This window comes from Dermacentor albipictus, chromosome 1, assembly GCF_038994185.2.
Source record: "Dermacentor albipictus isolate Rhodes 1998 colony chromosome 1, USDA_Dalb.pri_finalv2, whole genome shotgun sequence".
Taxonomy (NCBI): Eukaryota; Metazoa; Arthropoda; class Arachnida; order Ixodida; family Ixodidae; genus Dermacentor; species Dermacentor albipictus.
In genome coordinates, this window is record NC_091821.1 from 173,944,622 (window position 1) to 173,967,673 (window position 23,052).

At 47.6% G+C, this 23,052-nt stretch overlaps 1 protein-coding gene and 1 long non-coding RNA gene across 2 annotated transcripts in view; one reads left to right on the plus strand and one right to left on the minus strand.

Annotated features, from left to right (window-relative positions):
* Positions 1-21,080, minus strand: part of LOC139052478 (uncharacterized) — a 58,630-nt gene extending 37,550 nt beyond the window's left edge. Inside the window, exon 1 of the long non-coding RNA XR_011509922.1 lies at positions 21,028-21,080. This is a non-coding gene — a long non-coding RNA (uncharacterized lncRNA). The remainder of the gene's footprint in view (positions 1-21,027) is intronic.
* LOC139052469 (U-scoloptoxin(01)-Cw1a-like) overlaps positions 1-23,052 on the plus strand; it is a 328,466-nt gene that overhangs the window by 176,242 nt on the left and 129,172 nt on the right. The window lies entirely within an intron of this gene.

The window sequence follows — 23,052 nt, forward strand, 5'->3', positions numbered from 1 at the left end:
AGGTCTGCCGGATTCTTCGTGCTACCACGCCACTGATGATCTTCGCGCTAAGACTTTTTGGAATGTGCTCTCGAAATCGTTACTTAACAGCAGAGTGTTATGTTCTTCGCCATGCTTGCGTGTGTGTGTTCCGCCCGTGCTGCCTCTTTATGATCTTCATGATTTTTCTGTTTATTTATCTACCTTTTTCCGTTTTTAACCTTCTCCAACTTTAGGGTGCGTAGCCAGCTGTGCACGGCTTTCTTTACCTTCCCCGCATTTTCCTCTTCTTCGTTTCTGTCTCCCCACTGCGTCCACTCTGTCATTTTTGGTCAGCTCACTATAACTTTGAATTCCCTAAAATGCATTTTCATAGCGGCAAGTTTCGTCTGGGTTAGTGAGCTTCGCAATTTTTTACCATGGTTTTACTGCGCAATCTGTCTGTTTGGACGTTGTGGTGTAGCTCAATGGCAGAGCATGCCTCTGAACTATGGTTGCACGCTTGCTTGGAAAAATGAAACAAATTGCGGCATCGATAGCTCTGAATGTGACTAGGATGCTATCAAAATACACAAACAAGGCGTTGAGAAGCCACCCCAGCGCTCCTTTCGAAGCGCTTTAAGCCGTTCCCAAGCGATGCAGCCCTGCTTAGTTGTTCGCTTCCTCAATATAAATGTAGAATGATTGCTATTTGGTTGAAAGGCTGCGCTGTATTCAATTGGTTGATAGTGCAGCTTGATATAACAGGACGCTTCTTGACCTTGGGCTAAAAGATATCCATAATGTAAGTGATAAGGTAAGACATCTGGCAGTCGGTGACATCGTCCTTGATGGAGGGTGGATGTATACGTACCTTCAAAAGCTCATTTCAGGCGAATGACAACAACGATTACCAAGCTGCGGGCATGACATAATTAAAGGAAAAGAAGCTCTTGCAGTTGAGAAGGAACACTTAGGTATTTAATGGATACCTCTGCCAGACGGCTTACGCAAACGTTGCCAACTTCTCGTGCAGTAGGTAGTGCATCGCGGCTTAGAACCGATAGAACGCTACCTATGCGGAAGGCTGTAAATCAAGAACAACTTTGTACTTTGACAACTAACAAAATTAACAAGAGGTGTCGTAAGCAACTTTGGTTTAAAGACATTTGCATCTTATAGGGCCTAAATGAAGTCACTCGGTATTTTTGAGCGAAATTAAGTTCGCTCTTAGGAAATGTCGTAGCGAGCCACACAAGTTTTATTTTTTTATTTTTTAAAATTTTCCTGGAGATGTTTTGACTTACTTATAATGAGAAGTGAAAAGAGGTGGTGAAAGCAGGTGCGGGGAAGGGGGAGGGCAGAGGCTAAGTATCTCGTCTGAGGCCAAATTTCATTTATTTGCGTACTCTTGTGAACACAGATCTCTCGCATTTTCTGCCATTCGCGCTACGCATTCCATTTTTTTTTCATTTTAAGCAGGTTGAAAAAACAAAATCGCCTGTTGGAATTAGCTAAATTCTCCATTTGATATTCAGTTAAATGGTGAGCTGTATACCTAAGCTTTGACTTTATCTTCTTCTGCTATCTTTTCCCTCCTTCTCCCATTCTCCCAGTGTAAGGTATAGGCAACAGGACTCAGTACTGAGTGACCTGCCTGGATGGTGCAGCACACCCTCCCCCCTCCCCCCCATAGCAATAGAACAGTGAACTACTACTACTACTACTACCACTACTACTACTACTACTACTACTACTACTACTACTACTACTACTACTACTACTACTACTGCTTTCACCCTTACTGCGTCTAGGTTGGCATATTTCTTCCTTACCAGTTTTACTCTTTCTCTATTCAAATTGAGGTGAATCCTAGACCTATGATTTATGCTCACTGCACTTTATCCTACCTAACACGTCTACATCTTGCACTATGCTGTGATCGGAAGAAAGTATAAAATCTATTTCATTTCTTGTCTCTCCATTAGGGCTTTTCCAGGCCCACTTTCTGTGGCTACGCTTCCTAAAGAAGGCGTTCATTGTTATGAGGTTATTACTTTCTGCGAATTCTACCAAGCACTCTCCTCTAGTGTTCCTAGAATCGATGCCATAGTTGCCAACTGCTTATTCACCAACCTGCTTTTTGCTCACTTTTGCACTGAATTCGCTCATGACTAGAGCGTACTGAGTTTGCACTTTTCTCATCGCTAAATCAACATCTTCATAAAACTGTTCTATTTCTTCATAATCGTGAGTGGAGGTTGGAGCGTAGGCTTATACTACCTTTATTAAGTTTTATTACGACTACTGCTGCCCTCTCATTAATGCTGCAGAATTCGTCAGTGTTGCCCGCTATGCCATTATGGATTAGGAATTCTACCCCGTATTGCTTCTTATCTGGGAGTACTCTATACCAGAGGACGTGGCCGCTAGTCAGCACTGTATAAGCCTCACCAGTTCTTCTAATCTCAATAAGGCCAATGATATCCCACACAATGCCTGTTAGTTTCTCAAAGAGTTCCCCAAATATGTTGTTGCTGTTGTTGCTGCTGCTGGCGTTGCTACTGCTGCTGCTGCTGATGCTGCTGTTGAAACAGCTATTTAAATAAGGTGAATAGAGGAGAAGCATCCACGTTTGACGGCAGCGCTTTATTTACTCGGGCATATAAGAATAACTCGTGATAGGCCTCGGCTGCGTCTTCGTGTGTGCTCCCCGGGTGCCCCCGCATCGCGGCCTCGCTTCTCATTTATGCGTGTCTTTTCTCCCTCTCTCCAGAGCAATACGTTCCCTCTCTGCCTGATAGCAACCCTCGTAGGGCATTTCTCACCAACGACAGCCGAAAAGCGGCACAGAGCGCGACATTTTATGCTGCAAATCAGCCTGCCGGCGTTCGCCCTCTCCCGTGCCCAGTTGTCACATCTGTCTCGCTCCGGCGGCAACGATACGAGGGCCTGGGCCGACGGAGTACGTCCTTGAACCGAGCAAGGTCGGAGTCGCGGACGCTCTCGCCGCGCGACGCAGGTCCGAGCGATGTTCGATCCCAGCCTTGACACGGCGCGCTTTAATTGAGCCCAACAATGCGGTACGCCGTTGGTGGGGGCGCCTTGGCGTAGATTCGTGCGTGTGAAAGTGCCTATTGGCGGCCGATGAGCCGCAGCCTGTGCGGTCCCTACCCAGCGCTCGCCGATTGAAGGGCGCGTGTCTAGCCTACTGGCCCGGACAGAGGAGAACGCCGAAAGGGCGTGAGGTCCCCATGGGTGGCATCCGCTACCGCTTCGACGTCCTGCGGCTCCGTATAGGGATGCTAATCTCAGCTGCGGCCCACATCAAACCGTCGCAGTGTCGCTGTTCCAAACGCTCTGCGACCTGAGCCGCCGATTCGCATTCGGAAGAGGCAGTTTGCGATTGTGCTGGGCTCGTGGTGAAAGTCGAGTATCCTGAAAAGTCGAGTCCCTGAGAAGGACTCCAGTTGCACGTATGAGTAACGGTGCACACAATGGCTCAGAAACAGCGGAGAGTTAGTCGCAACTTTTGGTATTTGTTTATTTATTTTTACAGCTCATGGTGGTTTCTAAATGAAGTAACTTAAATAATATTGTTTATATAACTTGAAGCATTTTAGGTGCAGCGGGAAACACTCCATGTTTGCCTTCCTAAAGATGTAAAGTGACTTCGAACAATGGTCAGAATTATATCTCGAGTAAATGTTCCTTATGCGTCATTGCTCACCGATGCCTCCCTTATTTCGTAGTGCTCACATTCCATGCGTTTGCATGACCATAGAGCCATAAATGGCACTGGACGGGTGTAAAGTTATTGCTTGTAATTCACTAAGTGAAATGATATAATGTTTATTGTTTATGGCCGTAATGAGTATGTCTTTTATGTACTTTACGTGACTTTACATGTCCCTCTCCTGTGTGATGGGTGGTGGTCCCAGGTACTGAACCATGATTCCGGCGCTGGTACCCGTGTAGTGAAGCTACCTGTGCGCTCGTGACTTGATGTTCGCGTATTTAGAGTGGGTTAAGGTTTTATTCTTGCTTTCTAGACACAAGTGATTATTGATATATTAGGATAGCCGGCCATAAAGGGGCATACCTTTCCATTTTCCCACGTTTGAAGATAAGGTGCTAATAAAATCAACTACGAGTGACTACCGATTGTATGCCGTAGGAGTCAGCCTTTATTTTTTTATCCTGCACCACCATTTAAAGGAACAAGTCTTGAATTGCTCCCACAGTGACGAAGGTGTAAATTAGGATGTTGAGATTAAGAACAGCAGTTTGCTGGGCCTCAATATTAGGCACACTGGAACAAACAAACAAACAAACAAACAAACAAACAAACAAACAAACAAACAAACAAACAAACAAACAAACAAACAAACAAACAAACAAACAAACAAACAAACAAACAAACAAACAAACAAACAAACAAACAAACAAACAAACAAACAAACAAACAAACAAACAAACAAACAAACAAACAAACAAACAATCAAACAAACAAACAAACAAACAGAGCTAATAAACAAACAGCTAGCAAAAAAAGTCACCGAACAAGTCTGCCTGATCCCGCTTCAGGACCAATATAACGCAAGGGGTCATTTCGCTCTATTCTATTTTGTTTTTCTTATCATCCATTGCTCAGAACCCGCCGATGCTGGTGCTAATCATCGACGATTACGATACTCCCTCATGCGAAATTTGAGCGCACCTCTATACGTGTTTTCATTTCACGATATATTGGCTGGCGCGGGCAATCTGTTCCGTGCGGCGCGTTGAAAAAGGGGGCGAAGTGTGACGCTACTGCCTTGTTAATCTGGAGATCGAGAGAGGCAGCGAATGGGGGGCGAGGGCGCGATTCACAGCAGCCGCCGCAGACAGGCGACGCGCGCTACTCTGGCGCCATTTCGTAGCCATCGTCCCCGCACCACGCTTTTATTCTTGCGCTTTCGAAATACCCCCATCCTCCGCTTTGCGCCTCATGGTTCCGCTCCACCCTCCTCCTCCGTTTTCCTCCTCGATCCTTTGATCCCCCGCTGCACTTCGCGTTCGCGTTTGCTCGTTCATCCTTCGCTGTGCTCGTTCATTCGGTTACACGCCCGCCTAAGGAAAAGACGTTTAAGAGCTGCGCTCTAAAATAATTTGGAATATAATCATGGCATTACTCCGCCCAATATAACTCTCCAGGAATTCAATAAATAAATCTACGCTGAAGATAGCTCCGCAAAGTCATCTCCCCTTTTCTCTTTAACGCGGCGATGCGCGGGCTCCCGGAACTGCTGTGCTCTATCCCTGGGCTTCACCACAGCCTCTACGCTGACGACGTGACGTTATGGGCAGCGGCGGATGATCCACAAGCTCTTCAAGAGAGCATGCAACGCGGCATCGACGTCGTACAAGCTTATGCGGAGTCAAGGGGCCTTACGTGCTCACCGGAAAAATCCGAATACCTCCTGATCAAGCCCGGCAGAAGTAGCTGTCCCAGGGGATTACCATGGAGAAGGCGCTTCCTTGAGCTTAAAGTCGGAGAACTTACCATCCCGGAGCGCCCCAGTATCAAAATATTGGGGCTAGACTTTCAGAACACGCTGCGCTGCGGGCTTATGTTAAAGAAACTCCAGAGGGCGACCAACTACACACTACAGCTCATTCGCCGGGTGGCTAATCGGCACCACGGCATGGGCGAGGGCGATCTGCTTCGACTTGTGCAGGCATACATAACCAGCAGAACCATGTACTCGACACCATATGTCAAACTCGCAGCCACGGACTTAGCCAAAGTAAACACCATGATCCGACGAAGCACAAAGGCAGCCTTGGGCCTTCCGGACCACGCGTCCACCGCAAGGCTAGAGGCCTTAGGCATGCATAACACGATCGAGGAACTCTTAGACGCTCACCACACAGCCCAAGTCCGTCGTCTCTCGCTAACCCCGGCTGGCCGCACAGTCCTCCGGAAGCTCAGTCTCGAGGCTATCCCCGAGGTTACGGAGTACATTACGATTCCGAGAAAGGTCAGGGGGCATATTTTTGCCCCACCTCTACCCCGCAACATGGACCCCGAGTTCCATCAGGGCCGTCGGCAGGCCCGTAGTGAAGCCATTTGGCGACGCTACGGCTCGCAAGATGGAGTGGTCTACACCGACGCAGCCAGACACCCTCGCGGCGACCTAATGACTGCGGTGGTAGCTGATCACAACGGAGGACTCATAGAACGCACAACAATCACGGCTGGCCGAGTGGTGGAAGCGGAGGAAACCGCGATTGCCATGGCCGTGCATGCGGAAGCGAATACCGTCATCGGCGAGAGCAAGCAGGCCATCGGTAATTTCGTCCGCGGTAGAATTTGCAAACAGGCGTACAATGTCCTCACACGACGCCCCCTAAGCGGCTTGACAACCCTCGTGTGGACCCCCGCTCACGCGGCTGTGCCCGGCAACGCGTCGGCTCACAGTCTGGCTCGAGATCTCGCGCGCCGAGCCTCGTCCGCGGATGCGGACGGCGTGAATGAGGAGGAGAGACACGAGGAACCCTGCGAGACGTATTATGAAATAGCCCATCGGTATCGCTTGAGGCGTCGCGCGCTCCCACCACCGGCCAAGCAACTCGACAAAACGCAAGCGGTCGCGTTACGGCGACTTCAAACAAACACATACCCACACCCAAAATACATTAACAAAATCACAGGGGGCAGGGAAAGCGACAAATGTAGGCTCTGTTCAGAAACAGGAACACTCACACACATAGCGTGGGAATGCACCCCGCTCCCGTTCTCTCATCCCCCCGTCAGCAGCGAGACTGACTGGACAGCCTGGCTCAGTTCCGGGGACGTCGACCGACAACTTGAACTGGTGGACTGGGCGGAAAAGGCCAAGCAGGCCCAGGGCCTTACTTGAGCCCTAACCCTCAGCCACGTCCCTCTTTACCCTTCCCCCTTTCAATAAAGTTTATCACCACCACCACCACCAAAGTCACTCTGTGATTTGCCAATCACAGGGTGACTTCACAGGACTTCTCAATTATTCCATATATTTTCTAGCATACACTTCGATTAATAAGTGATTAACTGAACAAATTTTATTACTTGATTTCGAAATTTTCTGGTGCTGGCGCATTAATAGCAAACAGACGACCAAAACTGACCTCTACAATGAAAGAGGGTGTTTAGATGCGCGTATAGTGCGCACAGTTAAGACAAGAGAGAGAGAGAGAGTGGAAAGACAGGCAGATTAACCAGATGCGAGTTTCTGGTTTGCTACGCTGCAGTGGAGCGGGGAAAATAGGGGTTAGGGGATAAAAGGAGAGAGAGAGAAATAGAGATATAAAAAAATTAACGGGAAGGGTGTTTCTATTAGAGGCTCTCACACAACCCGGTGGATCTCAAGAAGAGCAGTAGCGATTGCATGGCCTTCAAATACGACGTTAAGTCCCGTCAATGCCGTAGGACTTTAAAGCGAAGCTTTCTTTGCCGCTTCCTTTTACTTTTCCGCTGCTGCTGCTGCTGCTGTTTTGCACGCAGCGTCTGGGGGTGGTTCAGAGCGTGTATATATATGGCAGGAGCGGGGCAGAGAGAAAAGGCGGCGCTAGAAACTCGTTTGGACTTTCCATCGCATGGCGTGTGCACAGTGCCCTCTGGAGCTCCCTGGGCGTCATCACATTAGCCTCTGGACAGCTGTAATTATTCGTCCCCGCTCGCAAAAGCATTGCAGAAACTGCAGCGCTGAGGCGTCTACTAACGTGCAAATACAGAGAGGTAGATTGAATGGTAGAGAGGCGACAGGGAGAAAAGGCAGAGCGTGGATAGAACCAACGCAGTCGCGAAAAGAGTGAATAATGGCCTTGCCACTCTTCACTCGCAGTTCCCATACTTGGGGGTGGGAGGTTGAGGGAGGGGAAAGGCGACGTGAGAAAGCAAAGAAACACTACTACTATAGACACGACAGCGGTTGCGGGCAAACTGAAGGCACGGTACGTTTCTGCTATTTCTGAAAAATAAACACCGCGCAAATTTGTCAAGCAGACAATTGACGCAGGGCGTTAAGGCTTAAAGCCACATTAAATCACCGTAGGGTCTAGGCGACTCTACGGCAGCGGTCGCACGTGAAATTAACACTTCCGTACTCGCCGCGGTAGCTTTGCGGCCATGGCATTGCTCGAAGTCGCGGGGTTCCGACCACTGCAGTCGCATTTCGACGGGAGCGAAAAAAAGGAAGAAAAATAAAAAAATAACGCTGGTGCACTTAGATTTAGGTGCACGTTAAAGAACACCAGGCTGTCAAAATTTATTCATAATCCTCTACTACGGCGTGCTTCATAATCGGATTGTAGTCTTGGCACCTGCAGCCCCATAATTCAGTTAAAGTTTAACACTTCTGCCACGGTGCGATGTGCCATGTGAGGCAATGGCAATGCTCAAACCATTTGAGGTTACGAACAATGGTGTACTACAATGGCTCAAGCAAATGAGTCTCCTTGGGTGTTCTGTGTACCACGCAGACAAACATCAGGGATGCATGCAAGGTTACATTTAATATCAACCCACCATGTCGTATTGGACTAAAAATTGAAGAAATTAAACATTCGCCCTCAACATCACCACTGATTATCGTCTATAAAAGCAAACAGAATCAGTGCAGTAGTTTGTTTGCATGATCGATTCACCTTGCGCCGCCGTCCGCTGCAATTTGTGTCGCCGCAGCGCTGTCGTTTATACTGGTCGGATCAACTTTCATAACATTCATAATGACACCGGGCTGCGTGGAGATGAGCAAGTGGCACAATGCTCGTGCGTGCTTAAACTACTCCCAGAGGAGTTCCTGCATGATTTTTTTCTTCCAACAGAGGCCGGTCGTCCAAATGGCTGAGCACGACGGAAACCGATGATCTCTGTGCACGTAGTGCGGGCGTGCACTGGTCCACAACGCGACGTATTGTTTCCATTTAGGCCAAAATGTAAACAGCAGCAAGGACGGCAAAGCGGAAATCAGATTCATGTACATAGAATTAAAGCGGGTAACCATCTGCAGCACTGTTAGAAGAAGCTCTTTGCCTGTGAGAAATAATGTGGTGTCGATGCTGGCCTACGTGCAGTGCAATGCTTTGCGGTGGGTGCCCTTCCGATAATATTCGTGTTGCATTATGTATGAGAAACAAGTGCTGTGACCGGTAACGTGCGAATGCGAACCTTCGATGGTGCCGGGATGTGCTGCTACCACTGGAAAAGATGAATAGTGAAGAGAAAGTGACAGAGTGCTCTTTAATGGAAGGTGGCTGGGTTTTTTTGGCGGCATGCCTACATTACCCGTGCGGATGAAAGAGTCGTAGTGCATTAAAGCGGGTATTCAGGCTGAAGGATCGTTAAGAATCGACAACTCTTCGCTCATGAGCCGGCGATATGGTACTTATGCACAGAATAAGGCTGTGGCTACTGCCTCGAAAGGATCGATATTGAAGTACCACACTGGTACCTCGTTTTACCACCGCAGTAACCAGTACGATGAGAATAATAATTACTAACATTATTACTTCCCAATGCTTTCCCAGAAAGCATACTACCAACCTTTAAGTGGAATTGTGCAATGTATTCAAGAAATTATTTGATTTACTTGATTTTCTTTGATTTAGCCATTCGGTATGTACCAATAGGTATGTATCTATTCATGGCCAATTCTTCTCCACCCATGCCCGAGGACCGCCTTAGGACCCTGCTGTTTTTCTCCAATTCAATAAAGTTTCTTCCATCTCTCTCTCTACTGAATGGGTGTTCGCCACTGTGACATAAGAAGTACAAATTCTTTAAATGCAACCACACATGTATCGTACTTGTCTGTGCACACAACTGCCATCACAGTCCTTCCCTCGACAAGCGCCGTACATCGCCCGGGTCCTCCTGACATCGCTGCGTAGACATCAAACACTGTGCATCCCCCTCATTGGGTGTTTCCATTTCGGCAGAGTTTGCACGCGGTGTAGTACATAAGCATAAGTATTTCAATCGATTAAACGTGTTACCTTTGTGATAGATAAAAAAAAAGTTGCTCCTGCATAGGATGAAAGTATACACGACTGTACGCATCGCCGTTGTATAAAGTTTAACAGACCGTTCGACTAAAGCTTCGCTTCACAGAGGGTTCCGATGTGTGGGTTGAAATTGCGTAATGCTTTCTTTCTTTCTTTCTTTCTTTCTTTCTTTCTTTCTTTCTTTCTTTCTTTCTTTCTTTCTTTCTTTCTTTCTTTCTATGCTTGGAAACGCGTTCAGCCGTGCACGCCAAGCGTGCCTCGGTCGGGAAGACCCCTCTTTCCACCTCCTTCGCCAACGCTTAGCCTTTCTCTATGCTTGCCATCGAGCCTCTATTTCATAACAATCCTAAAGCGTTATGGCTTCCCTTACTTGCAAGCAGGGCATTCACATGCACAGAGTATTACAAAATTTTAGAGGAAATCGCGGAGAGAGAAAGAAAAGGACGCATAGAAAGGCAGGGAGCTTATCCAGAGGCAGTTCCGGTTGGCTACCCTGCACGGGGGAAGGGTGAAGGGGGATGAAAAGGGAAAGAGAGTGGAAGGGGGAGATAGAAAGAAATAGAGACGAGCATGACCAAACCGTGTAACTACAGAGCGGTAGGGGGCGGCGTTCTTACAGTCTGTCGTGAAGCCCCGCAGACCGCAGGAACCTTAATAACTCGAGTAAGGCCTTTAGCGTGGATGTTCTGAGGGAGCACTGACCTAAAGCTTTGAATTCTGATAGTGGACGATCGTCCAACTTGTCCATTGTCGATTGGCTATTCCAATAAGGAAGGCATACGAGTTCGTAAATGCAACGCCTAGCCACAGATGGTACAGCATGGTCTGTTCACGTCGTGATAACCCAGGCGGTAGGTGCATCCGTATGTCCCGAGACAACGAACGCAAACAACACATGGTGAAGGCGTTTGAGTCCCACAAAGGCAAAGTATATTCACGGGTCATCAGTCGAAGCCCAGCCGCAGCATCTGTTCATGAAAGCGGAATCAAGACACGTTGACCACTTTCATGGGCAGATCGGGCGGCTTCGTCGTCTTGGTCATTCCCGCTGATGCAGCAATGTCCTGGAAGCCATTGAAAGATTATGTTGTGTCCCTTGTCATGGCTACGATGATACATGTGTCGAATTTCTGAGGCCAGTTGTTCATAAGGCCCGTGGCGCATTGGGCTTTCTATGTACCGAAGGGCTGCCTTGGAGTCACTAAAGACGGTCCATTGTTGGGGCGGTTCCTGATTAATAAAATCAATTGCAGCACGTAGTGCCGCAAGTTCAGCACCCGTTGATGTGGTCACACATGAACTTTTTAATTTGATTTCTTCAGATTTTACCAGGATGATGACTGCAGCAGCTGAGCTGTTGAGTTTTACGGAACCATCTGTGTAGACATGTTGCCGGAATGTGTGTACATTGTGAATGTGTTCTAAACTTGCATGCTTCAAAGCTTGCAATGGCGCTCCAGCTTTTTTTCTGATTCCTGGAATTGTAAATTGCACTTGCGGCCGGTGCAGACACCACAATGTATCTGATAACCATGTAGCAGGCGTAAAATCTGATGGCAAGTAGGACTGATGTCTTACAACACTTTAGGCAAAGGTTGAATGTGGCCTTTTCGCTGCCAAGCAAGCAAGATGGTGTGAGGGAATCCGAGTCAGGTGTCGGATATGGGCTCTCAGGACATCTGTATCTATATAGACTGTCAAAGGAGTGTCTCCGGCAATGGTCACTGTCGCAATTGATGACGTAGTTTTGGGGAGACCGAGGCAAGTTCTAAGTGATTGTGCTTGCACATTGTGAAGTTTGCGGATATTTGTAGCGCAAGTATTTTCTAGTACAGGTAAGCTGTACCGCAAGAATCCCAAAAACAGTGCTTTATATAGTTGCAACATTGATGGTACTGTTGCACCCCAGGACTTCCCGCCGAGAAATGCCAGAAGGTCCACGATAGCGGCCAAACGCTTTGTCACGTACGAGAGGCGAGGGCTCCAAGATAAGTCCCTATCAATGATGACGCCAAGAAAGCGATGCGTTCGTCTGTATCCTACAGTTTGGTCATTAATCCGCAAAGCATACGGGGCCATCGCTTTGTGAGTAAAGGCAACGAGTGCACATTTCTCAGGGGAAAGCTCCAGGCATTGCCTTCTTAGGTAGGTTGACACGGCTGTCGAAGCCTTCTGAAGTCGTGCGCGGACTTGTAGACGTGTCACTCTTGAAGCCCATATGCAAATGTCGTTTGCATATACCGAGGGCTGAACGGTTTGCGGTAACGAATCAGCGAGACCAACGAGCACCAGGTTGAACAGGGTCGGGCTGAGTACTCCACCTTGCGGTACATCATGACTGGTATAGCTAGAAAGATCTTCCATTCAAGTAGCTGCGTATCCAGCGAAAGGCGGGTCCACCAATCCCTACAGCTTCTGAGGCGTCCAGAATCGCATGATGATGGACATTGTCGTACGCGCCATTAACATCAAGGAATAAGGGCGCAGTGATTCGCTTCAGATGTTTCTGATGATGTACATATCTTACAAGCTCAATAACGCTATCTATTGACGAGCGTCCGCGTCGAAAGCCAGCCATTACCTCTGGATAGACGTTGTAAAATTGCAAGTACCATTCTAACCGTGTAAGGATCATTCTCTCCTTTATGCCGACACAGCTGACCAGTGCTATCGAATGGTAAGATGACAATTCCAATGGAGACTTACCAGGCTTGAGGAGTTGAACAAGGCGACTGGATTTCCACGTGGTAGGAACCTGGCCGTCACGCCATGATGCGTTGTATAGGCCAAGAAGTGCATCTCTGGCCTCTTGACCAAGGTTTGCAAGCGCAGAGTATGTGATGTCATCGGGTCCTGGTGTCGAAGATCGTCTGCACCCAGCAAGTGCCGCCTCCAGTTCTTCGATGGAGAAAGGAGCGTCCATACGAGGATCTCGGGAGCAAGGAGGGGCAATGGGAATAGGTGCGCAAGCTGAATACGTGAACGCTATGTTATGTATAATTGATTCTATTGTTTGTTTGTCGACTTGTCACCTTCGCTGTGCCTTGTAAAAGGGGGCCCGAGCCCTCGTCAAGTGGACTAGCTTCCACTTTTTGTTCGGGCCTCCTTCCAGATGTTCTTTGGAAAAATAAACATGATTTTTATTATTTTTTTATTTTGAACGCCGGACCCGCGATCCTTGCGCAGTAATCTTCGGCTACGTCGACTTCTCGGCGTCCTTGATGGAGGGCAAGAGATTTAAAAGGCCAGCGCTGTTGAGGAGCTATTCGAAGTCCACGGACTGTTCTCCAGACAACTGACAGAGGTTTAAGCGGATCGAGATACTCACAAAAGGATTTCCAGCGTTGATTTTGCAGCGCAGCAAGACAACGTTGAATTTTCTTCTGAATATGTCTGGCCCCTCTAAAGTCGTAAACCAATTTAGTCCGTCTGCACCGGTGCTCCGTTCGGCGGCGGATTGCACGGAGGCTCTGTATCTCCGCATCAAAATCTGTGTATTTCTCCAATGGCCGAAATGAACGTATGCATCCTGCATAACCTTGGTGACCTGAATTTCTAGTGTGGACGAAAAGCCTTCGTGGCACGCATCTTCCATAAGTGATTTAAACACGGGCCAATCTATTGTTTGCTTAACACTGGATGGGACGGATTTGGTTCAGCTTTTAATCTTCAGGTTGGTAGGAATGTGGTCACTTCCGTGGGTTTCTATATCTGCGAACCAAAGGACGCCGCGAGTGAGGCATCGCGAGACAAAAGCCAAGTCTAAACAACTACTGTACGTCCGGCCGCGCAGGAACGTGGGACTGCCATCGTTCAGACAGCAAAGTTCATGGTCACAGGCAAAGGAAACGAGGTTTCTTCCTTTGGAATTTACCTTAACGCTTCCCCAAAGTGAATGATGTGCGTTAATGTCGCCAACAACAATCCATGGACAAGGAGTCGCATCTATAATGCCACTCAGTCTCTGTCTGTCAAAACGACCTGATGGAGAAAGGTAAGCGCCCACTAGAGTAAATGAAAGTTCACGCTTTTTCACGGTGAAACAGACATACTGATTACTGTCATGTGACAGCACTGGACGAACAATGTAAGTCAGTTCACACCGTATGTAAATGATCACCTTGCTAATTTCATTACAAGTCACTGACACATAAGGTTCATAGCCTGAGATGCGGACGGGTTTCTGTAGGTTCGGTTCACATATGACAATAATGGGGAGTCGATTGGTGAAAATGTAATGGCGAAAATCAGCAATACGGGATTTCAGTCCATGGGCATTCCATTGGATAATAGACGCATCCTTGACTTGTCTGAAGAAAGCCTGGCGCGGTAGAGCCATTGGGCTTGCTATTCGAGGCTTGCAAGAACCGGATCCAGACCGTCCAGCACTTGCAGCGCACCCCGAGCAGATGGCCTCTGCATGTCATTTATCAATACGCGAATGATTTTCATTAAAGACTTGATTATAGCGATCATTTGCTTGTCTTGGCAATGACGACACGCGATCTGTGCCGTCATTGGTGCGTTGGTAGTCCACCGTCGATCTTTGTTCTCCTGGAGGACTTAATGATGGAAGTGCAGGTCAGGTGTTTGCAGAAGACGCATTCAATGAGTCACCAGACGCCGTGTTGCTAGTGTGGGTGAGCGTCTTGGGAGCACCAGCTGTTGGAAGTAGCGTCTTTCTTACGATGGTCTCAGTATTTCTAGTGGAAGAAGATCGTCTGCGGCGGGCATTACGCCGTCGCACTTTAGCGGCTGCTTCTCTGTGGGTTGAGTTGTCTCTCACCATTTGTTTTAGGACTTTCAGCTCTGTCTTGTGTCTCGGGCAGTTTTTGACGAAGCTTCATGAGGACCAGAGCAATGCGCACGCTTGAGATCAGTCGCACGGCAAGCATCAGCGCTGTGCTGCTCAGAGCATTTTGGGAACACGGTGAAATTTTGGCATGTGCTGCTGATATGCCCCATCTTCAAACAATTACGGTACTGAAGTGGTCGTGGAACAAACTGTCGCACTGGATGACGAAAAAAATGGAACTTTCATGTGGGACGGCAAGCTTCCTCCAATGAAAGTTGTCCCCACACAACGTGATTCTCCTAGCCGACGGATTTCAATAATAGTGAGATCTGCTGTGGCGGGTTTAACCAATATAGGCAGATCGTTGTCGTTGATTGACTCGTCGACATCATAAATCACACCTGATGAAGTATCGCCGTCCTGTGGTATTATGGTGCGAACAGTAATATTTCCCAGCTCTTTGACTGTTCTCAAAATATCCAGCGCTGCTCTGTCCCTGACATCGACCGCGAGAATGTTCTTACGGTTGTTGATTCTCATATCTGCAATCTCATTTGGAAGAAGAGCCTCCAGTGTGACAGATATGGCTTGCCTGTTTAGCCGATTCAGGTCGTCGGTTGGTGTCTCGGGCAAGAAGAGGATGGTATGAGGCGTGCCATTGTTCTTTGCAATCGCCGTCGTCCTTGTTGAAGACGAGGAAGCAGTGACGATTCTCTTCTCCCCTTTTTTCCTCACAAATGTCAAGTAATCACCCTCATCCGATAGATCCTCATCTGAAACAGAGTAGTACAGCATGGTGTCCTCGCTGCCTGTGTCGCTCATGAGGTGATTGCACTTCCTAGGAGCGCTTGACGCTGTGACGTCTGTCTCCTCCGGACGTCTAGCGGACTCTGCTTCCATCGCCGAAGGTCTCGGGAGCGGCGTCTCCCGAAAGCACGCAAAAATACTCGTAAAATGAGAGGAAATCGCGGAATTGCGTTAACACCTCTCTGGGCACACCTACCTAGCATAATGCTAATAATTGCCTGCTTCATGCAACTGAAGAGATCGAGCCACAGAGCGCAATGAAGGAAATTTCTGAGTAGAACACGTACTAAGCACAGCTAATGATTACACTAATGGAGGTTAAAACAATAAGCGCACTTAAAAATGCAGCAGCGGTGCGCAAGAATAAATGTTCGCTTGTGCGAAGAACGAGCTCAAATCGTGGCGCCTTTCGACACAAGCTTGGACACGGAGGTGCCGTGCGCGAGAAAAAGGGCCAGCGGGGAACGAGCGTGTTTAGTCGTTGCTCTGCCAGTGTGTTCGGCAAACTGCATACTGCAAGATGTCCCACATATTCGTCGTGGTAGAAGCGTTCTTGAGCGGTCGCTCGTCTGGTCCTGTGACGGAAACGCCTTGTGCAAGCTGGCGCCTTTGCGAATGGGGCACCGCTGCTGCAGACATCTTTACCGCTCACCTCGTTGGAAGATACTCAACACGCATATAATCCACCCTTTTCTTCTCCTTCTTGCCTCTGGAAAGACAAACACTGCAGGTGTAAGCTTGCCGTTTTATTTTCTTTACGTATTTAAGTGTCGTTCAATTAAGTAATAGCTCCGTAAATTTTATCTCCCTTTCCTTCTGTATATCTGTGTTTTTTACAACGGGAGCCTTACCTAGGGTCCCTTCCACGTGTGCGGTATTGAAGACCTTGTCTTAGCCATAAACCAGTTCAATTATGATACGGCAAACTTCAGAAGGAAAGAAAATCGCTTGTTTCGATTTCTTCTTTTATTGAGGATCAAGTGATGGCAAGGAGAGCGGGGCTGGAGGTTGCGGCATGGCAAGCACTAATTTAGAGATATTTGGTATGCACCACGGTTAACATTATCACTCAACATAGTTTTTTTTTCTTGCAATGCGTAAGCCTTCGGGGTGGAATCATATAAATAGCGTCAATGGCATTGTCGCTGCGCATATTGAGGATGAATATATCAAAATTCCCAAGAAAGAGACAGAAAGATAACGAAAGCTGGGGAGATTGTCATAGACGTACGCCTCGCATGGCCGGTATTCCAGATGATTAGCTCGAAATATGAAATAAAAGAGAGAAAGAAGAAGTCTGCTATGAAAATACAAGTACCACATCCGATGCCGAAGAAGCTCCTGCATGTGTAGCGCTTATAATGAGAAGCATGTGCTTTATTTCATAGTACTCATAGTTTAAGTATAATTCAAGCGTTGCTGGGGAAGCGGATATATATTTTGAGACCGCTAAATTGTATTCCTTGCAAGAACTTTGTGTGCGTTTGCGAGAGGCCTTTGTGTACAGGAAGCGAGTGCCCTAAGAGGCTTTCATAGAGTGCAGCATAAAAGTGAAGGAGAGAGTCGATAGATCATCCATCGACTGTTGAAAAGCGTGCAGACGATATTAGCAAAACAGCGTAGCGTCTATTTATTGTTTTGTGCATGCGGTGGTAATGTCGTAAGCCTAAGAAATGAGTTGTGCAATAGTATGGGCCTCGCAATGTAGGGTATGTGAATGTAGGCAACCTTCACCATGGAGCGTGAGTCGTCATGCTTTATCGAAGGAAATAAAGCACTCTCCTCAGATGACATTTCTTGACGACTACAGGACCGCAGGATGACTACAGGTATGGGACTACAGGAATATCCGATAAGAGCGAATGGCTCTATACGAAGGCTACCATGGAGCATACCCCTGTCGTACCATGGATATCATATGCAGATGACATCAGCGCATAAGCGTATACAATTGAAGGCTGGGTGCCTTCGTCCGCGCCAATGAGTCAGGTGTTGAAAAGCGTTCCCTGCAACTGATGTGCGGAGTCTTGGCGCCTTCACTTGCAGAAATACCCAGTGTCTTTGAGTCTGAGGTTTTTTGGGAGCTTGGTTTAGTGGAAGCAAGGAATACACCTCATGACAGGTTGAGAACGGAGACTGGCTTTATTCAAAAGTAAAAGCAGGTTTGCCGTGACAGTGGTGGCGCCCCAGTCGGCCAGCCACCTCGGTTCCAAGAAAGAGCAGGGGGCAATGACCCCCACAGCGAGGCAAGGCGAAGCGACGCACGGTCGCTACAGCTAAAACCGCTCATTAGTACTCGAGCGCTCATAGTACCTTAATTTGGAATAAAGGCTGGTAGACTGTTCTTTCATAGTGAGATATCTTATCTAGGATCCATTTTAGCCAATTTCCTCTATGTAGTAGATAAGTGTTGAAGCTTTATCGAAGGGAATCCTTGTGACTAATTAAGTGTTTTCCATAAGACTGGACAAACCTGCGATCTGATCTACGAGTCTGGTACTCCGAAATTCATTCATAGATGCAGCTACGAAAGCTGTGGACAGCACAGTGTGCAGTTGAATGCAATTATGCCATTGCAACATGCGCTTTAAAAGGAATAACTGAAGAGATAGTTTAATACATTTAAATCTTTATTGAGATAGGCAACCCTTACCATTTAAACTTCTGGACTTAAATCTCGAACCTCTTTGTTCTAAAGTGTGACTTGCTGCGGTTAACCGGCATACGTGTTGCTTTGCTTTCTGGACGCAATTCAGCCAAATAAAGAGTTGAATACTACGTTAATCTGTCCTGCTTGTCTACATCTACACAATAACTACGGTGTAGAGGTGTAATACGTACAGTACGCGCTAATCACCAAAAGCTGCCAGTCAGCGACATCGTACTTGTTCTCTGGGGTAGTATGCCTGCCGTAATGCAGCTTTTATCCTGTTACATATACTTTACCACTTACGTACATCGCTCAGGGATTCAGACGCGATACTCGGAGCACATATGACTGCCGGCGCTCATTGTGCAGCCGGTTTGCTCTGGGGACACCGATCTGATGCATTGCGGTACAATGAAAGCGAGAGCCTTTGTCGTGCATTTTCACTACAATTGGCTTCCCAGCGACTACCAAGCGTTCACCGACGGCGCAAAAAACGCCGGCTGCCAGGCGCTCCGAGTATCGCGCTTCAATTACTGAGCAGTATATTTCACCACACTGGCATGTACCAGTGTGGTGAAATATATTTCCGCTCAACTCAACTCAACATATGGCTCATCGAAGCGAAAAGCCTTATGAATTATCTTTAGGGGTTTGGGCGTAGCTGGCTGGGCTTGCCGCCTGATAGGCTCAGAGGTGGGTCTCGGCGCTCGCACGGGAGATGCACGGGTAAAGACGAAACGAGAGGCACAGCGTGCGGGGGACAGGGAGAACAGCTGCGCAGGAATGCACTGAGCTATAAAAGATTAACTCCCTGTAGCTAAAAGAAAGAGAGACAAAAAAAAAACTGGCTGTGGCTTAGCTAAGGTTAAGCCCAGGATGCGAAGCATACTAGCCTTTATTTTAACGTGACAGCGTTAAGGAGCTCGTGTCGCAGAAAAGCCGGCGTCGTCGGCGTCGGCTCAGGCGTGCGGCGCTTGCTCAGGCGCACATTTCGTTGTCGCGCCAAACGCTGCGTTGCTCGACGCTCACCGCGTCCGATGCGGGGCGCGTAGTCGCTGCGCCGTAGCAAAGCCACCTAGAAACAGCCTCTGTAGCACGCCGCAACCTTCGCTTCTCATTCCAATGAGCAGCTCTGTCTCCAGGAGGCATCTCACCTCGTGAGTGTCTAGCAGAGGCAAGCACAGCTGCTTATATACCGCCGCGACGCCGCGAGCGACGGCGCGAGTTGGAGCCCCCTTTCTCCTCTGTCGTGACGTCACGGTGTCACGTGGTATTGAAGGCCACACCACCGCGCCTGAGGAGCTGGGTTGAGCTCTAGTAATATGCTTCGCATAAAAAAAAGAAACGTCTCTGATGGTTGGATTTTAAGCAGAGTCCCCCAGGGCACGACACATTACTTGCATTTTGGATAGCACACCGCCTGCCTGCCTTTCCTTGCTTTCTTTTTCTCGCTTCTGCCTCAGTTATGTAAGGCTTTATCACTTCGCTTTTATTTCGTTCTGGATTTTCCCCTTTTCCCCTTTAGTTTGTTTAGTTTTTTCCTATTTAGCAGCAACAGGCAGCGGCGAAAACAACATCGACGACGACGACAACTCATTCTGCCACAGACCCCGGATGAATGGCGCGACAGATTAGCCACCTTACCACTACCTCTAGTTCGCTCGTTCAAGCTTGCGCTTTAAGAAGCTTGTCGCGTGCGTCACGTGGCGCCAATTTGCTCGTAAAACTGAGAGCGCGTCATTTTTCCCTATCTTCCCCTCATGGAATCGCTTTGAGACGCTATGTGACGTCGCACCACCTTTGGGATCGGACAGAAAGGATATGGGCAGCACTACTGTACACGATGGGTAACACTAATGTACACGACAAAAGTAAGACACATATGCGACAAAGTTCACGCACAGCCGCGCGTCTCGATGGCATGTTTTCGTTAGACTGGTGCAGATGTACAACAGCCGAACAAAATGACGGCGCTTCAACTAGCCAAGAATACGAAAGAGCACCGACACAAGCACAATAGGGCACAACGTTCGGCTCTGACAAACAATGTCGATGATAACTGCACGCTATTTATGATGGGCGGTTACAGACCTTTTCTGCTCAAACAAGGAGAAGCACATATGTATCGCTAAAGACCAGCTATTTTACATTTCCATACGGAAAGGCTGCGTCAGGAGACGTTCAATCAGGAACACACAGTTAAACCTGAAATAAGTAGAAATGCGTTTTATATTTTTTTCCTTATAATATAAATTGTATCACGTGACGAAATTTCTATTAGCCTCATTGTACTTCAACAAACAACATCAGATTTTGCGGTTACTTCAATTTTTTCCGTTCGGTTTTCACTTGCACATGATTGTAACGACAAGGTGACAAAAACAACTCAAATAAGAGCACAGAAGAGGGAGTAGTTCAGGGGATCGCTTCGAGAGGGAAATATATGGTTATCATGTGGGCTATCTCACTCCCTCGATTGTCGTGATTCCAGTGGGAAGTGAAGCAACCATAAGCTATATGAAAAAATTCAGCTCTCTTCTTAAGTCATATCTGCATTTCTCTCCAATACATCTCGCGTGTACCCCCAAATACAGTGAATTTTGCTCATTTGCTATTTTTGGACCATTTTTATACACCCGAGTTTCTTGTTCAATGAGTTTCGGTGGTGCCTGCAAGACGGCTTGACGACGTACTTACTTCTCCTATCATTTCGTTCTCAAACCCGCTCGATGAGCTCCGACATGAACCATGCGAGGCACTGGATACTTGGGGAGTCGTGCAGAATTACGCTTCAGCTGTTTTTTATCTTCCTCTTCACCTATTGATCGGAGAAAGTGTTGCGCGCAACTGTTGAAACACACTCGCTGACGGTGGCTTTTATTACAGCGATGAGAATGCGCGCTTCATGAGACGACGGGTGATCCACGAACGACTGAAAGGCAGGAAGGACGAACAGGCGTTATTGCAGATCTCCTTTGACCTCCGGCTCCTGCACGGTGATCGATCAGTGCCGGCTGCGAGTTAAGATGTATGCGGCTCGGCTTTCGTAACATTTTGCGTTGACGTTGGTTTACGGGAGATCAGGCTACGGCGTGCCGCAATTTGCGCTGCATGCGATAAAAATGATGGAGGGCTACGTTGGAAAGCACTGTTTCAAGTAAACGTGATGCGAGTGTTTCAACCATTAATGCGAACGATGCGAAGCTGATGTCTTGAAATTAGCCACACTGCAAATCACGCGAGCGGTTCGCAGTGTCACTGGTTGGGCGCGGGAGAAGCATATTACGCAATTATCGAGGAGCAGCAGCGCGTTGCATTATTCGCAGTGAGCGATCAAGCAAGGGATGGAGAACGCGCGCCCACAATTCTACACAGGTCTCGGCAACAGACCTCACGCTAATGTGTTCGCCGACACGCATTTATGAATAGTTTTCTTGTTTTCAGTTTTTCTTTCACTTGCTGCTATTGACGCTGGCAGGAGTTTGCTAGAGAAAGGAAAACACATCCATTCAATCGGACGTTAGCTATGTACAGCACATGTAGCACGGGTTTGAGACAGGAAGCCTTTACTCTCATGTGCGTTGTCGCACTGCATGCGTACTTCTTATTTGCGGCCTGCGCATTGATGCTGAGAAAATATTCAGCGTTTTTATTGTTATAACCGTAGCTGCTCAAGTTGATTCCCTTTCGCAATTGTATGGCCAAGTTATGGCTCCTAAAGGAACTATATAAATACATGACACAAGTTTGATTTTGCGGTAGCACCTCTTTGCTATCACAGGCCACCACGTCGCCAATCTGAGCTTTTCGCAACAACTCAGTCGTCTAGAGAAGGCCGGTTTCCTAAATTTTTTTATCGTGTCAATATGTGAACGGCTAGTGAAGAAAGTAAAAAAAAAGGGAAGCACCCCAAACACAGATCGGAAAAGTTAAAAAGTACGCAGTCATCCCTTATGTAGATCAGATGAGGCATGAGTTAAAAGAGACAGCCATGAAATATGGCGTTCAAGTAGTCTTTTCAGCAAAGAACTCGTTAAAAAAGATTTGAAATCTTGTCAATAGACCTGAACAGGCGTACAAGGCTATGTGCCGCGTCAAACACTTGGGGCAGCTTGTAGCATGTACGGTGGGAGTGGTCTACGTCATTCCGCTTTCGTGCGGCAAAAAGTACTTTGGGCAGACGGGACGCTGCCGTAACATCCACCTTAGGGAGTACCAAGGTGCGATCAGGAATGAAACAGGTTCGAATCTGGCCGCGCATTGTAGAGTTTGCTTATGCAAAACTATGTTTCAACAAACGGAAGTATTGTATAAAAATATGAATCAAATCAACCGCGAGATTGTAGAAGCCTACTTCATGCATGTAAACTCGGGTGCATGCGTCAGCCAGCCTTCTATCACTCTGCAGGATAAAGAAACTAATTTTTTGAATGGCAAGATAGGCTAACACCCTTGTAAACGTCACTTTACACGTGTTTACATTTTCTGTATAATATAGTCCCTTGTTTGAAAAAATAAACCAGTTGTTAGTCTGCGCTCGTATTATGCACTTCCTCTCGTCTTTCGTCCGGGTTGCGCTGCCCACCCGTAAGAACATGATCACATGCGATTGCAAACGGGTTAGCATTTCTCTCTTGGCTGGACAACAAGTGCTATTTTAATATGTTGCCACATCGGTAAAAGTGCAAATAAGGTAAAAGATCGACTGGTCGCTGCCTCACACTCCTTAGTCAGCTGAGAACAGTTGAGCCCTGCTTATAGGGTGAAATTCAGTTCACCTTCTGTATACCAGCATAAATAAGCAAAATTTTCC